Here is a 16,266-nt window from a genome sequence, read left to right as displayed (position 1 = left end):
TGTAGCCTAGCATCAGACAACGACATGAAGGAAAATATGGAAGGAACGAAGAGGGCACAATCTGGAGACCCTAGGTAAGATTCTCTTCCCCAAATGGCTCACACTACGGAATAAAAATTTAGTAATGGAGGTCAAACCAAAGACAGGGACCAGAAGATGTGGTAATTACTCAACAAAACCAAATAGCAAAGCCAACATATCCAGGAGGATAGCGGGGCCATTATAAACAAGGACACCAAGAGAGAGAGAGAGAGAGAGAGAGAGAGAGAGAGAGAGAGAGAGAGAGAGAGAGAGAGAGAGAGAGGAGAGGGTGGAGGTTAAGGCGCAAGGACAGGAAAGGAGGGGAAGGGAAAGGAAAGGAAATGCGGCCCAAGAAAGAAGGAAGGGTACATCACCTCCAGGACCCATGCTCGCCATGCACGTACTCACGAAAGGACCGTGAGGCCCCCGAGGGGCTGATTTACTGTTGTGGAAGACTGACCATCTTCAGTACATGATACCACAAAGAACCACAGTGCAGCAGGAAGGGCCTTCCAATCAGTGGCCTCATTACATTTACATTTCGGTGACGTCAATGGAGAGAATCAGTGACTCATTGCGAGACAATCCCCATGACTCCCAGAGTCTCCCATTGCGTGTTTCTTCCAACTGGGGGTCCCTTTCACAAGGGGCACACTCGCCTTAGGTGATTGTTCACACCTCAGGTTACACCTACCGAACACCTGATTGAGGGACCAATGGGCAATCACCCCTCTCTGTGTCTGGCCTGTACCACGGGGTACATGCAAACCTCACCTGTCGACCCAGGGCTGGGAATTATGCGTTACCTTTCATGCATCAGACACATGGGCCAGCCTTCAGGAGTGCACTAGGAGGAAGGAGGAGGATCCTAAAATGCCGAAGTGGAGGAACGAGAAGGGAAACAAAGGGAGAAAGAGGGAGCCGAAAAGAAAGTTTGTTCACAGGTCAGTGACAGAATGCGGAACATTCCCAGTAACACCCCAGATATGTTCCCCAAGCGAGGGGACATGCAACATGGCGATGGACATGCAACATGGGAGGGGAAAGTGCTGGAAACGCTGGGACCCCATGGTAGCTAAGCACGAACCTGCTGAAGAGTGGCGAGCCCGGGGGGTGGGGGGCGCTCGGGATTGGGCTGTGGATGCTGTTTGAATGAAGACAGCAGCATTTCGCGTCTTTGTCTGCGCTGTCACTTCTCGAGACTTATCTTCAAGGTGTACAACGAAGAGCTGAGGCTTTGTATGTAGAAAGGAGTCCCTATCAGTTCTGCTACAGACTAAAAACTGAGGTGAATATGGCTCTCTCCATTCTGTAGCCCTACGTTCCTCCCTTGGTGTAGTGAGGGAGGGAAACGATTTAGGGTCATACCTGTAGGCATTGTATTCGATCTTGCCCTTCTTAGAGAAGCTGGAGCTGTACAGTCACCAGCAAGAGATGACTTAGTCCGCTTCATTGCGGGTCATCCACCCTGATGCCACCCACTCTGATCAGGGTCTCTGCCCACAGATGTCACCCAGCCACAGCAAAGGCCAACTGGCGTAATGACTTCATGGGTGTCTTGATGCACCAGGGATACAGACATCAACTCCTTGACATAAGTGGGGGGTTTACAGCTCGGGCATCAGCAGTGCAATCCCTGTATTGTCAGGGTGCTACCACCAAATAGGTGACAGCCCCACCACAACTGATTGGCTACCGTTCTGGACATTGGGTGCAGAGAAATCCAATACTGTCATGGGGCGAAAGAGGACAGGAGACGACGGAAGAGGATGACATACCCCGGAAAGTGTCCTCGCCCAAATAGTTGAATCGCAGGTGGAGATGCAAAGCCATGACAAGGAATTCAGGAGATCGAATCTATGGGCACTATGAGTAACTCGTGCACCATGTAAGGCACCCTTCCCCATATGGCCCGCACTTCTGTAGAATTTTGGAAGTGGCAGGTCAAACCGTAGCATGGGATCAGAACTATTAGGGCCGAAAAGTGAGAGACTCCTTTCAGTCACCTCTTACACCAGGCAGGAATAACTCGGGCCTATTCCAACACCTGGACCCGCAGGGGACGTCACTAGGAGTAAGATAGATATTACCTACAGGAAAATTAAAGAGATATTTGGAGAAAAGAGAACGACCTGTATGAACAAGAGCTCAGATGGAAAACCAGTCCTAAGCGAAGAAGGTAAAGCAAAAAGGTGGAAGAAGTATGTGGTGGGTCTATACAAGGGCGATGTACTTGAGGGCTGTATTATGGAAATGAAAGTATGTAGATGAAGGTGAGATGGGAAATATGGTACTGCATGAATAATTTGACAGAGCATGAAAGACCTACGTCGAAACAGGGTCTAGAGGTAGACAACTTTCAATTAGAACTACTGATAACCTTGGAAGAGCCAGCCATGACGAAACTCTCAAAGGGTTTCTGAAGAAGAGAAATTTGTTACCATCGAGCATAGATTTAAGCGTCAGGAAGTCCTTTTTGAAAGTATTTGTATGGAGTGTAGCCATGTATGGAAGTGAAATGTGGACGATAAACAGTTTAGACAAGAAGAGAATAGAAGCTTTTGAATCGTGATGCTACAGAAGAATGCTGGAGATTAGATGGGTGGATCACATAACTAGTGGGGAGGTGGAGAACAGAACTGGGGTAAAGAATTTGTTGCGCAATTTCAATAGAAGAAGAGATCGGTATGACACGTTCTGAGGCAAGGGATCACCAATTAGTATTGGAGGGAAGCGTGGAGGATGAAAATCGTAGAGGGAGACTTTAATACAGGAAGCAGATTCAGAAGGCTGTAGGTTGCAATAGTTACTCGGAGAGGAAGAGGTTTGCACAGGATAGAGTAGCTTGCAGAACTGCATGAAACCAGTCTTTGGACTGAAGACCATAGCAACATTCGTAAGAAAGGATGCTACATTGCCGTAAACGAGAATTAAAAATTTAATTGCTCCTTGTTCGAATAGCGGCTGTTTAAACTATGCTAGAATCTGCGAATCAAGGACAGTGTAGCAACCCACGATGTATTCGAAAAACCAGTGAAATATTTATCTGCTCTGCGTTGCTACGCAATCGATCTGATCGAGCACACTGTCTTAAGTAAATCATGGGACGAAGTAGGTGGATCAGTGTTTATTAATATGTCGAACGTGCGACTCTTGAGTAACAACTGATCCACCTTATACTTCTACGATTTAATTGATAAACATCAATACACTTAGTGTGCTCGCTCAATTAGATTGCATATTCGTTTTATCACCACATCTGATACATTTTCGTGTCTCTATAATTCATGAAACATGCGCCAATGTCAGTCCGCTTTATTAATACTGCCATGATCAAAGTATCAAAATATCTCTCTCTCTCTCTCTCTCTCTCTCTCTCTCTCTCTCTCTCTCTAAATTCACTAATACATCGAAAAACAGCAAACATGACAGTGGTTTCAATTTCTGTGCACAACTGGCAGCCGTAATTTAAAAAAAAACTTTAAATATTTCTTGAAGACAGTCACGGTCGAAAAATAATCAAAATTCCTTCAAAAGAATACTACTGGCTGCATGAAAGTGACGGGTGGCCAATATGTGAGCAATAGATAAACACTGCCTTTACTTACGCTGATCTTTATCTTAACATTAGCCGGGACAGACAATAGCTTTACCAGAGTAGTCCCGCGAAGATCCAGATTAATATTAATTACGAAATTTGTTTTCCCAGAGCTGCAATTGTATAGTTACTTCCTGGTGGTGTGTGCAAGATACAGTTTTAGTCTTATGACTAAACCATTAAGTACAAGGACTCTCAAACGGATGCACGTTCTAGCAGAAGCCATCTGGTCACCAATAAATTTTACAAGGGCCCCGACAACGCACGAAGCTGTTCAACAGGTGTTCATTACATGGCGTACGTGGAAAAAAGATGTAGTGAAACAAATTTTTAAAATTTGATTTGTGAGTTGTTTAAACCTTAGAAAATCTTCTACGTATTTCCGCCCCTCTGTTCGACTGGGAAAAACGACTGAACGCCTCAGTACGAGCGTTCAGACAGTCGTTTTTTCCCTCGCGCGATCCGCGAGTCTAAGGGGAGTAGGAATATGACCTTGGCTTGAATTGTGCCCTCCGCCGCACACACCGCTTGGTGGATAGCGGAGTATATGTGAAAATGTACTTGTCATCTTTATACCGAAAACTCAGTTGTAAACTATTAATACGTTTAGGTGAAACAACCTATGCAGAATGTTTTCTCAGCGAGCTGTGGCGCCCAACGTGTTACACATTGTTATTAACACCTAATATTTATCTCTACCGTGATCGAAACAAACGTATCTTAACGTCGTTGGCTATACAAATCAACTGTTCCGCCATCTTCACTTGTTATGACCGCTCTCTACAGGCGTTACAACCACATCTACTTACGTGCAGTTATGGACGCTCGTTAAGTTATCCCCGTTTTCGACAACCTAAGCAGTATGCGCGTGTTTTCTACCTACGGTAGTTCCATTGTGCAACAGATTTATACTCACAATTCGAAGTAATGTCGAAAATACTAAACAGTAAAGTTATCTGGAAATAATAATCTGGAGGTTCATGCGGTAATATGACACTGAACGATACGTTTGCGGCTGTATTTCAGTTTATGCTTGAAAAGGGGAGTTAGAAGGGAATTTTTTCACATTTTCGGATTTTTATCTCAAATTTTTCAGTTTCCCCTAATATATAATCACTTATATAATCACTTATAAACTCACATGTGAAGTATTTTATTTTGTAAATATAATCTACTCCTGTTAAAAATGTTAACATTTTTTACGTGCATTTGTTCAAGATCTGATAAAATCGATAATTTTTTATGTAGAAGGCTGTGGATTGCTCTGTTATAAACTGGAATGTGTTGCTCATGTCCAGAAAAGGATGGGCGCCAGGTTGAGGGAGTTTAAACAGTTTGAGACACAAGAAACTTTCTGATGGTAAAACTGTAAGAGGCAAGCTGGCAGACAAAATGATTGATGAACTGCAGCAGTATTATGAGATGGCCATTTGAAATAATACTGATATGTTTGAAATCAAGCAGACAGTATGGGCTACACCAAGCGAGGTGGCGCAGTGGTTAGACACTGGACTCGCATACAGGAGGACGACTGTTCAATCCCGCATCCGGCCATCCTGATTTCGGTTTTCCGTGATTTCCCTAAATCGTTCCAGGCAAATGCCGGGATGGTTCCTTTGAAAGGGCACGGCCGACTTCCTTCCCCGTCCTTCCCTAATCCAATGAGACCGATGACCTCGCTGTCTGGTCTCCTACCCCAAACAACCCAACCCAAGTATGGGCTACCTTCTTCCGCAGACTCAACTGATGAAAAACCAGAACACCTTTGCCCTCCTGGACCTGATTCATTGTGCAATTACTGCATTGTCCAGTACTCAAACAGTTCAAACAGCCATAAACATTCCATCCTAGCAGCAATAATGGATATCAATAGACCTATTTAGAGACCTGGCAAAACCTGAGTTACTGAAGAAGTGTCTGCATAGTCAGACTCAAAATCCCAATTCGTTCAATAATTTATATGGATTAGCTTACCAAAAAATGTTTTGTTGGAATGAAGACACTAAAGTGGGGGTCAGTGATGCTGTTATTGATTTCAATAAAATTGTTAGGGTGGAAATGCTGCAGCATATGGGAATTAATCCTGGAGCAAACTGCATCAGAGAACTTTAACGGATGGACGTTCGCATTGATAAAGCAGAGTATGCAGCACAGTTTACCACTAAGGAGTCCAGAAAGAAAAGAACTTTGATAAAGATCAAGAGGATAATATAGAGTATGGTGCAGGGTCTTTTGAGTGTCTAAAAATAAAAAAATTAAGCATATATCAAGTGACACAGTCTTTTGAAAATTTAGAACCCGTTCCTGAAAATTTTCATTTTCTGTTGCATTTTTCCCTAAATCTCAAAGCACTTCGAGTAGAGGATTCAGATTTTCTGGAAGTAGTAACATAGGTAGCCTAAGTCTACTGAGGTAAAAGAAGAACTTAATGTTATGTATAATTAAAACAATTTAGGATAACGTACAAAAAATATATACAAAATTTAACCGTGTAGTTAAACTATGTCCGAAAACAGTGACTGAAATGCAATTATAGTAGTTCAGTGTGCTCAGAATATACAGTTTAATGTCTGGTAAAAGTTTCATGTCAACGACTACAGAGGTACCTGAAATACAGGGAAACCAAGTCACTACATTTAACATTGTCGCGATATGGCGTTCCAACTTCCCTTAAGTCTGTTTAATCTCATCTCAGATAACGCCAAAATATTTTTCATTCTAGCAACTTCATTATTTTGGAGAGTTTTTCGCAACATTACCATTGTCATGTGTTCATTAGAAAGGAAATGACTGCGGTCAATGTCTCATCGATGACAAACTTCCTACAGGAAACGCAAAAGCTATGTCAGGCCGGGAATGAAGGAACATTTATCATTCTCTTCAAGGAATCATCTTACTTATTTAAGCAAATTTTAGGAAACCTAAATTTGGAGGGTGTGACCATACGAACCCTACCTTCTAACGGTACTAGAGCGCCTTAAACCATTGCGCCACCTCGTTCTGTTTGACTTCATTAAGGTAAATGTTAAGATTTAAATTTGGACTTCTGACAGCTAAAGGGTTGTGATAAATTCAGTGATTTGTAAATTTCAAATTACCCCCCTTTAACAAATTTACACGTCTTTTATTCACTGTCTGCGACGATTTCACTAGTAGCTATCTTGGTCTTTAGATTGCTGAGCGGCAAGATGCAAATATTTTACACCACTGTACCGATAAGTAGGGATTAAGCGAAAGCCTCGTCAACTCTCAACCAAACTGTCACCTTTCAGTCGAATCTAGGCCACGAAATAGGCTACAGAGCCGTCTCACCGCTCATTACACTCCAAAATAGATGTTCTCTCCTTTTCGCGTCTATATGACATCACACGCCATATCATTACGTCACGGAACCAAGTCTACATGCCTTATCGGTAGGTTCAGTTGACCCAAAATTTGAAAGCATTTCAGAGTTACTTATTTCAATAGTTTTAATGTAATTAACACATTAAAATCAAGTAAGTGTTAATTTTTTAGTCGTGAATTCTTGTAAAAAGAAAGGTGGTTACTTTTTGTTCAGAATAGCAGAAGTTTGACTCCGGAATTTGTACAGTCGTTCTCAATACTATATCATGTATTAGTTAAAGTAGCAAGAATTTTCGTTTGCCGTACCATGATTATTACTCCAAATTCATGTTAAGTCTTTCTAAGTTTGCAATGAAGCCTGCACACGTCTACAGTCAAATTGAAAGAACAGCGACGTGTGAGCATCGTGATTGGAACAGCGCTGTTCGACTTTGCGCTTTGAACAGAGGGGGATATGACTAATTCTCAGAACCCCTAAAACGGTGCACAATTTTACGGTTTTGCAGTCCATGTTTTAATCTCCTGAGGAGAAAGCAAGAGAAATATATCATGTTTGTAGTATGTAGCTCGAAAATTCCCTGTCGTCATTCCAAGTGAACTTGCTTGAACTACAACACAGTAGAAATAATAAGAGAACGACAGAGCAAAAAAAGCCTTTTCCATAACGTAAAAATAGTGCTGGGTCAAATCTTTAGCAACGTGACAGGTTGCCTCCATTCCAATTTAGTGTTTGCAAGTTTCGGCGAGAGTCTTCTCGTATTCTACGAACCAATGTAGATAAGTAATAGATCGACAAACACATTAACTCACCGGCAAGAAATGTCAAAGCTGGAAGACACTGCGTCTTCTCTGTTGTGGCTGTTGCTGTAGCTGGTGGGGCCAAAGCCGCTTGATGGCCCTGCGCACGCTCTTGCCTTCGAGTGCTGCTAGCGACGTCTTGAATGAGGTTTTCCAAGGATTACCTCGGCACAGATAGTCCAACTCCTCTTCCAGCCGTGTGTGATGAGTGCAGACGCATTCGTCGGGAAAGAAGTTGGGAGAGTGTGGGGGAGAAAAAGGTTCACGGAGGCGATTGCTTTATCTGTTGATTATTTTCTCAATAACTCACTGCTTTTGTGGTTGACCCCCCCTATTATTTTCCAATCTAACCGTATTGGGGAAAAATTTCCATTCAGCTGTGCTTTATTCGGGATATTAATATTACCTTGCTGATTTCGGTACTACAAAAACCAGTCTTCAAATAAGTCAGGCAAGGCAAGCAATAGAGCTATTAGAAAACTTAGAATACTACAGCGAGTTGTACGTCAAGTTTTGGGATGACGCTCAGTGTAAAAGCCTTACCACTTACATCTTCTGCAGGCTTTTGTGGAAAATGACAAAGAAAATCATACTAAAGTTCGTAGCGACATAGCAAGAGAGAAAGAGAGTGAAGCGTTTCTCTCACGTTTAATTTTTAGCGAAGAAGGCAGGCTCTATCTTAGTGGAAAGGCGAATAGTAATAACGTTTGCGAAGGACTCGTTGAACATAGCAACACCACTGGAATAGCGTACCTAAACATGCTTGAAAAATGGATTTTTCTTCAACTTACCAAAGACACGCAAAGGTACATTTTTAACAGGACGGAGTCCCATCGGACCTCGATGTTCGAATATTTTTGAATCAATCCGTTCGTCAACGGTAGATATGTCGCATAAGAAAAGATCTGATTCTCATCTTCTGGCTGCTGAGATCTCTTGATCTCTCTCTATGTGATTTCCTCTTGTGCGGTTTTGTAAAATCGGCAGTTTTACGTTCCACCTAAATCAGTAATTCTGGATGGTCTGCGAAACAGCTGAGGTGAACTCAGTAACACATGGGACGATTATTATATTGTGGGGCGAGACTGGAAATCGCTTAGATGTCTGTAGCAGGAGCGGGACACATGGAGAATTTATAAATAGTTTTAAACATCTTGTCTAGGCAGGGATCAGCTTACGAATAACTTAATAAAATAAAATAAATAAGTTAATAAATAAATAAAATAAAAATAGGACCTGCTTTTCACATAATTTTTGTGATCAGAATTGTTCTGCTTAAATTATGCACCTTGGATTTCGAAAATTTTATGATATGTAATGTTGATTTTATAACTGCGTATCTGACTACCGTGAACATGGTCCTGGACTGAAACTGGTCAGTAAACAAATTTCTTTAAAGGCAGAATTGTGTTTTTCCTACTGTGTAAATAGTGTTTGCAGGCTTTAAATCTTCCTGTTTCAGTCTGTATACATATTATTCACATTCAGTTTATATTTCATGAAATAAAAATTAATTTAATCCGACCCATCTATTTGAATAACTCTGTAGTTACATTGTTCGTGGCTTTGAACACAGATCGTGCAGCACATATTGCTTGCTTCTTGCAACTAATCCCAACACCACCAGCACACACAGCAAAGGACTGTTAGAGCAATTGAGAACTTGCCTTTCAAACGTTCGCAGCTTGGGCAGACTGCTGGTGTTAAATTTTTGGCGACACCCGAATTTGTTGACACATTAACATTTGACTCGGAGTAGACATTGCGGCAGCCAATAATATTGTAAAAAAAAAGAAAAAAACATACTCTTCATTTTTCGTTGTAGATTAGACGCTGTATTGGATAGATTACGATCGCTTTTACTTGCAAGGATGCCAGAACTGACAACAACGTGCAAAGTTGTAATTTTATTTTTCTTTATGAAAAATCACGCGAAGTGGAAAACGCAAGTTTAATTCTCCGTATCAAAAATAATACACTTGTAAAACTATTGCCTCGGGTGCTAGATCTGGCATAATTTAATTTAGATAAGAATGTTTTTGCAGCAGCAAGCCCATTTCTGGCTCTCGAATCTGGCACATGTTCGGAACGTGTGGAAAGTCAGGTAGCACCCGCAGTGCTAAGCCGTTCGCCGTGTGTGGAAGTGGTCATATAAGGGTCTGTGACGGAAAGCAAAGGTCGCAAGGCAACTGGTGAGGATATTAGGTTTTAGGTTTCGTCATAGAACGAATCATTACACGCTTAACTCAAGTCATCACAGATTTGACAAGGACTCTGAGAAATACCTTCGCTAATTATGCTATACCCACCTGTAGACTTGTGTCACTAGAGATTAGCTCGCTCGAATGTTGATTGCATGCATCTGTTCGAGGGTAACGTATATCACATACGAATCCCTTAACTGAGCACTGGGTTCATCTCCACTACTCCCCGGACTAAGATTTTTTTCAAATGACTAGTACAAAAAAGCGATCTTCAACAGTACATACTGGAGAATTTAAACAATCATGTGCTTTTATTTGTAAATATGAAGTTGTTCCAAAACACAGCGTTGGGAAGATCCAGAGGCGTATCCAGTGTATGAGAGGGGGGGGGAGGAGGGGGGGTGAGGAGGGGGGGGGGGCAGATGGCCAGCAGAGAGGCAGAGAGAAAGAGAAAGGTTAATGTGTTGACACAGCTTCCTGACTTGACAAACTCTTACGATCGCTGATCATCTGCTGAGCATGTGTTTGCTTACACAACGGTTAAGCAGGGATCAGGGCAGTATATTTTGTCCACGGTCGCCTCTAATATAAGCAGCCGTTGCCTGCCTTATCGACGTTTAGCTCAGCCTCATAGTTCATCTCGATATATATCGGTAAAAGTCGATGGTTGCCGTAATTTAGACTTCTCCCAACCACTGAAATCTAACTGTTACACCAGACTTAATGTAATTTCAGGCTATATCTTCCTTTTTCTGTTTGTATCTGTGTCAGGAAACCTCAATGATTTCGATGTGTGGGCAAAGTTTTATGGGGATTACTTTCTAGATAATGGTACTTTCATCACTGAACAATTACATGGTAAATATTTTTTTATGGAAAAGAAGAATGAGAAAATTTACAGACACTGAAATACCAGCTTTGGAAATATTAAATAATGTGAGGAAGAACATACGTGAGCTTTTAACAATGGATGCAGTAATACCTATCACAGTAGCAACTCTAAACACGAACTACAGCACTTCAAGCGGGTTACAGACATTTTCGGAAATAAAACGATGGGGTGGGGGGGGGGGGGGGGCGAGATTGACTAACAGCTTCGGCACTCATGACTGCGCATTTTAATCTTGATATAACTGTTCACTAAGAGCTTCATATGTTAGTCCAATAGTGCCGCCGAATTAATATTATTTTGTAGTTCTTATATCTTGTTCAGTTCGGTTTTTAATGTCACTGTATTTTGCTGTAATTTCACTTTATTTTGTTGTAATGCCAGTGTATTTTGCTTTGATGCCACTGTATTTTCCTATACTAATGCTATACTTTGCGATAATGCCACTGTATTTTCCAGTAATGACACCGTATTTACAGTAACATTTAAAAATAAATATGTTTAATAGATTCCAAAATCTACTTTTTAGTCTTTAAAATATCATTTAGATTTTTCCAGTTACCTTAAACATTTGTGACAGTAGATGAACCCACTGAATGTCAGGGTAACTATCATGATCCCCTAATGATGCCAGCATTGCCAGAGCGCCGATTTCTCGGTATGCTGTGTAGTCTTCATTACCTTTTAAAATTGTCCACTAGATAGTGCTAGAATGCCGAGTATTGATAGTCATCATTTCAGTCTGTACGTACAACGGTGTTACCGAATTTTGAGCGTCATTTCAATACAATACTGACGATCGATAATCCTGCCATTATGTTGTGTGCTGACACTGTGTTCCACAATGTTTGTGCACATGATGTTATTTCATATTTTTTTCTGTAGTGTTATTTAACATCGTTTTTGTTATTTTTTCTTTAAGTTTGTGTTTGTAGTATGTACCTTTTATCCACATTCGAGATTTATTCTTAAAAAAATGAGTGCAACCCAAGCCTAACTAGAGCTACGAGCTATTGCAACATTTTAATAATAGCGTATTTTAATGGAAGTAGCAGCGGTTCGGAAGTTATAATGATATTTTGCTGATATTTTAAATAAGTCAATGTTTCCTTACACGGTAAAGTTAAGTAATACGGAAGTGCTTACTTGGGACAGTATGTAATGTCGCCTCCAGATGTCATGTTTATAATATCATTTTATGTCATTTTACTAAGAAATTTATGTAGATTTTGTGGACATCAGTGATCCTTCTTGAAGTTAAGTATATCAGATATATGGAAAGAATCAAACTTATATTTTTTAAGAGAAGCTTTTATTTGGTGAATCATAAACCATTTAAATGAAGAAGTGTAAATATCTGTGTGTGCCACAATAAACTTATATTTTTTAAGAGAAGCTTTTATTTGGTGAATCATAAACCATTTAAATGAAGAAGTGTAAATATCTGTGTGTGCCACAATAAACTACAGAGTTCTGTGGGTAAGTTGTATATTTTCAGATTTTTCAACTGAACATGGTTTGATATATGGCAGTTTAAAGAGAATGCTGGGTGACAGTATAAAAATGCAACACTATTTAACACTCACCCCTATAAAATGACAGGCAGTAAAAATGATAACCAATTAGCGTTGTTCAGTCAAGAAAATTGATGCAACTCTATGATACAATACGTTTATGATTTCAGTCCCCCTCCACCTGAACAAAATACTGGATTCGCCCCTGGGATAATCAATTAAAATAATGTTTTGTGTGCCTCTAAGTGAGCGTGAGTAATAATGACCGAAAGTTTACACATAAGTCGGGATACTATTAATACATTTCATATGGAGACAATACATTATTTTGAGGAGGTGGTGTTTTACAACTTCTGGAAACTGTGTGAAAAATCATGGTTTGCACACAGCTGTATTGTCACTAAATTACAAAACTAGTTTCGGTCATAAACAGAACATTTTCGGATATACTGAGACATCATAATCAGTTGTATGATAACCCATAACCCCTATCAAGCATCATCTCATAAACCAATCCGTTAATTCTTCTACAAACCTAGAGCACATGCAATGTACAGATGATCAGTATGCTATATCTTCTACACTTTTATAGCAGAATTGACATGTTGGTTTGTGAAATGATGCCTTGTAGTAGTAATGGGCTGCCATACGTCTGATTATGATGTCACACTATGGGTGACGATGGTCTGTTTATGACTGAAGTGACAACGAATCTGTTCACAAACGATGGTTTTTCAAAAATAATATGTTACTTTGATATTTCTGTACTACGCAGTTTGCTGCTAATTTGTAGTTTCACTGTCATGGAAAAGCAGTGCTGACTGCACTAACAATTTAAAGATTTGAAGAAAACTAGTACAGCGCACTGCCACGGGGAAGGGATCCAGTAATAACACTTGAGCGTGAAATATCATATTGTCATATTTGTCATCGACTGCACGCAGCACCTTTCATACATCAAGTCTCACAATCGACTGTTAGACAAAAGTTAAACTGTGGCTCTGACATTCAGAGGTTCCATAAGTTATCATTAGCGATGTCTACAAGATGACGACTATGAGCTCCACACATTATTCTATCCACTTTCTTTTCAGCAGTGAATACTTTTTGCCTTAGTGTTGAGTTCAAAATGGTTCAAATGGCTCTGAGCACTATGGGACTCAACATCTGAGGTCATCAGTCCCCTAGAACTTAGAACTACTTAAACCTAACTAACCTAAGGACATCACACACATCTATGCCCGAGACAGGATTCAAACCTGCAACCGTAACGGTCGCGCGGTTCCAGACTGAAGCGCCTAGAACCGCTCGGCCACACCGGGCAGCAGTGTTGAGTTACCCCAAAATATAATTCCATATGACATTAGAGAGTGAAGTCATGCAAAGTATGTTGACTTACTACTTTCTATATCCTCAAAATTGGAAATTATTCTGATTGCAAAAGTTGCTGAACATAGTCGCTTTAGGAGATCCAAAATATGCATTTTCCAATTAAGATTCTCATCTATATATACACCCAAAAACTTAGTGTGCTCTACCGTGGCTACAGACTTCTTTTGATCTGTTATATTTATTGAAGGAACTGTATTTCTTGCAGCAGAAAATTGGATGTGCTGTGTTTTCTTCTTTTTCAAAGCTCAGAGCAAGCTCATTTGCAGAAAACAAATTAATAACTTTTCCAAAGATTTTCTATTGGAGTTTCTTTTACTAGATTAATAATGATGTTTGTATCATCATCAAACAGTGTCAGTTTAGCTTCTTGTTTCAGATAAGAAGGGAGGTCATTCAGATATATCAATAATAGAAGGGGACACATGATTGAACCCTGTCGAACACCTAATGTAATTTCACCCGAGTTATATGGAGTGGCAAACTTCCTTAAATCACGTAAACCATATGAAGAAACTTTTTGCTTCCTGTCCTGTGGATATGACTTAAACCACTCATATACTGGTACAAAGAAGGCAACTGCGAAGAAACCATGGATAACAGAAGAATTACTTCAGTTGATTGATGAAAGGAGGAAGTACAAACATGTTCCGGGAAAATCAGGAATACAGAAATACAAGTCGCTGAGGAATGAAATAAATAGGAAGTGCAGGGAAGCTAAGACAAATGGCTGCAGGAAAAATGTGAAGACATCGAAAAAGATATTATTGTCGGAAGGACAGACTCAGCATACAAGAATGTCAAAACAACCTTTGGTGGCATTAAAAGCAACGGTGGTAACATTAAGAGTGCAACGGGAATTCCACTGTTAAATGCAGAGGAGAGAGCAGATAGGTGGAAAGAATGCATTGAAAGCCTCTGTGAGGGTGAAGATTTGTCTGATGTGATAGAAGAAGAAACAGGAGTCGATTTAGAAGAGATAGGGGATCCAGTATTAGAATCGGAATTTAAAAGAGCTTTGGAGGACTTACGGTCAAATAAGGCAGAAGGGATGGATAACATTCCATCAGAATTTCTAAAATCATTGGGGGAAGTGGCAACAAAACGACTATTCACGTTGGTGTGTAGAATATATGAGTCTGGCGATATACCATCTGACTTTCGGAAAAGCATCATCCACACAATTCCGAAGACGGCAAGAGCTGACAAGTGCGAGAATTATCGCACAATCAGCTTAACAGCTCATGCATCGAAGCTGCTTACAAGAATAACATACAGAAGAATGGAAAAGAAAATTGAGAATGCGCTAGGTGACGATCAGTTTGGCTTTAGGAAAAGTAAAGGAACAAGAGAGGCAATTCTGTCGTTACGGCTGATAATGGAAGCAAGGCTAAAGAAAAATCAAGACACTTTCATAGGATCTGTCGACCTGAAAAAAGCGTTCGACAATATAAAATGGTGCAAGCTGTTCGAGATTCTGAAAAAAGTAGGGGTAAGCTATAGGGAGAGACGGGTCATATACAATATGTACGAAACATCCTATCCTATCCTATCCTCGTTAAACAAATTACCCATTCTATGTATGGCAAATTTTGAACTATTGATTCGTGCTGTATCGTCTTGAAAATTTGCTACATAACTGAGAGATGTTTCTTGGATGAAGAAAGATTATAATGGTAAATGCACTTTCAACTAAGTCTGTTTTGTTAATCTCTTTAATCTTTTTGGTGAATTTATAGTACAAATTAATTCCGTGGTAGAAAATGTTGATTTGAGTGTTATCTCCATTTTTTCTTCGTAAATGTAAATTCGATATAGATCTCGTTCTGTAGTCGTGGACAAAGTTGTTTTATGGAGTGATTACAGTTATTATTTTACCTGCATAGCTGACTTTTTAATTTACTCACACGATGTTTTTAAAATTCCCAATGGGTAGAACAGATCTTTACAATGAGCCTGATAACCATTTCACGTTATTATTCTTATATCCTTTTTCTGTAGTTTGACGAATGTGTTCATATTTTGTGCAATTGCGCTCCGGAATAGAATTTCATGACTAAGAAACGACGATACATGTGAATAATACGTAACTTAGAGGCACTGGCTGTTACACACTCATGACAGAACTCCAGGTCCATAACATGCTGATAACATAGTGTCTGCGTGTTCATATTACTTCAACTGAAAATCGGTACACATTTCTGCAAATTGTATGTTTCATACACATTCTATGGAAATACCATCTAGATTTAATTTAACAGTGTTTTTTTCTCTCTTGAAGCCAAAGTAATGGCATTTGTAACGAATTCCCTTGGTTTTTCTTTCACTTACTGTACTAATGCTGCCATCAGCAACGAAAAAAAAATCAGTTTCAATTGAGAATAGAAATAAAGTAAGAAATAATGTGTCTTCTGCGGTTAACGATCTGAAGTATGAAATAATTTTCTTAAATATAAAAATCATTAATAATTATTATTTAGGTATGTTAAAACTTCTCACACATCACGA

Source organism: Schistocerca serialis, chromosome 5 (genome assembly GCF_023864345.2).
Source record: "Schistocerca serialis cubense isolate TAMUIC-IGC-003099 chromosome 5, iqSchSeri2.2, whole genome shotgun sequence".
Taxonomy (NCBI): domain Eukaryota; kingdom Metazoa; phylum Arthropoda; class Insecta; order Orthoptera; family Acrididae; genus Schistocerca; species Schistocerca serialis.
This window is presented reverse-complemented; position numbering follows the sequence as displayed.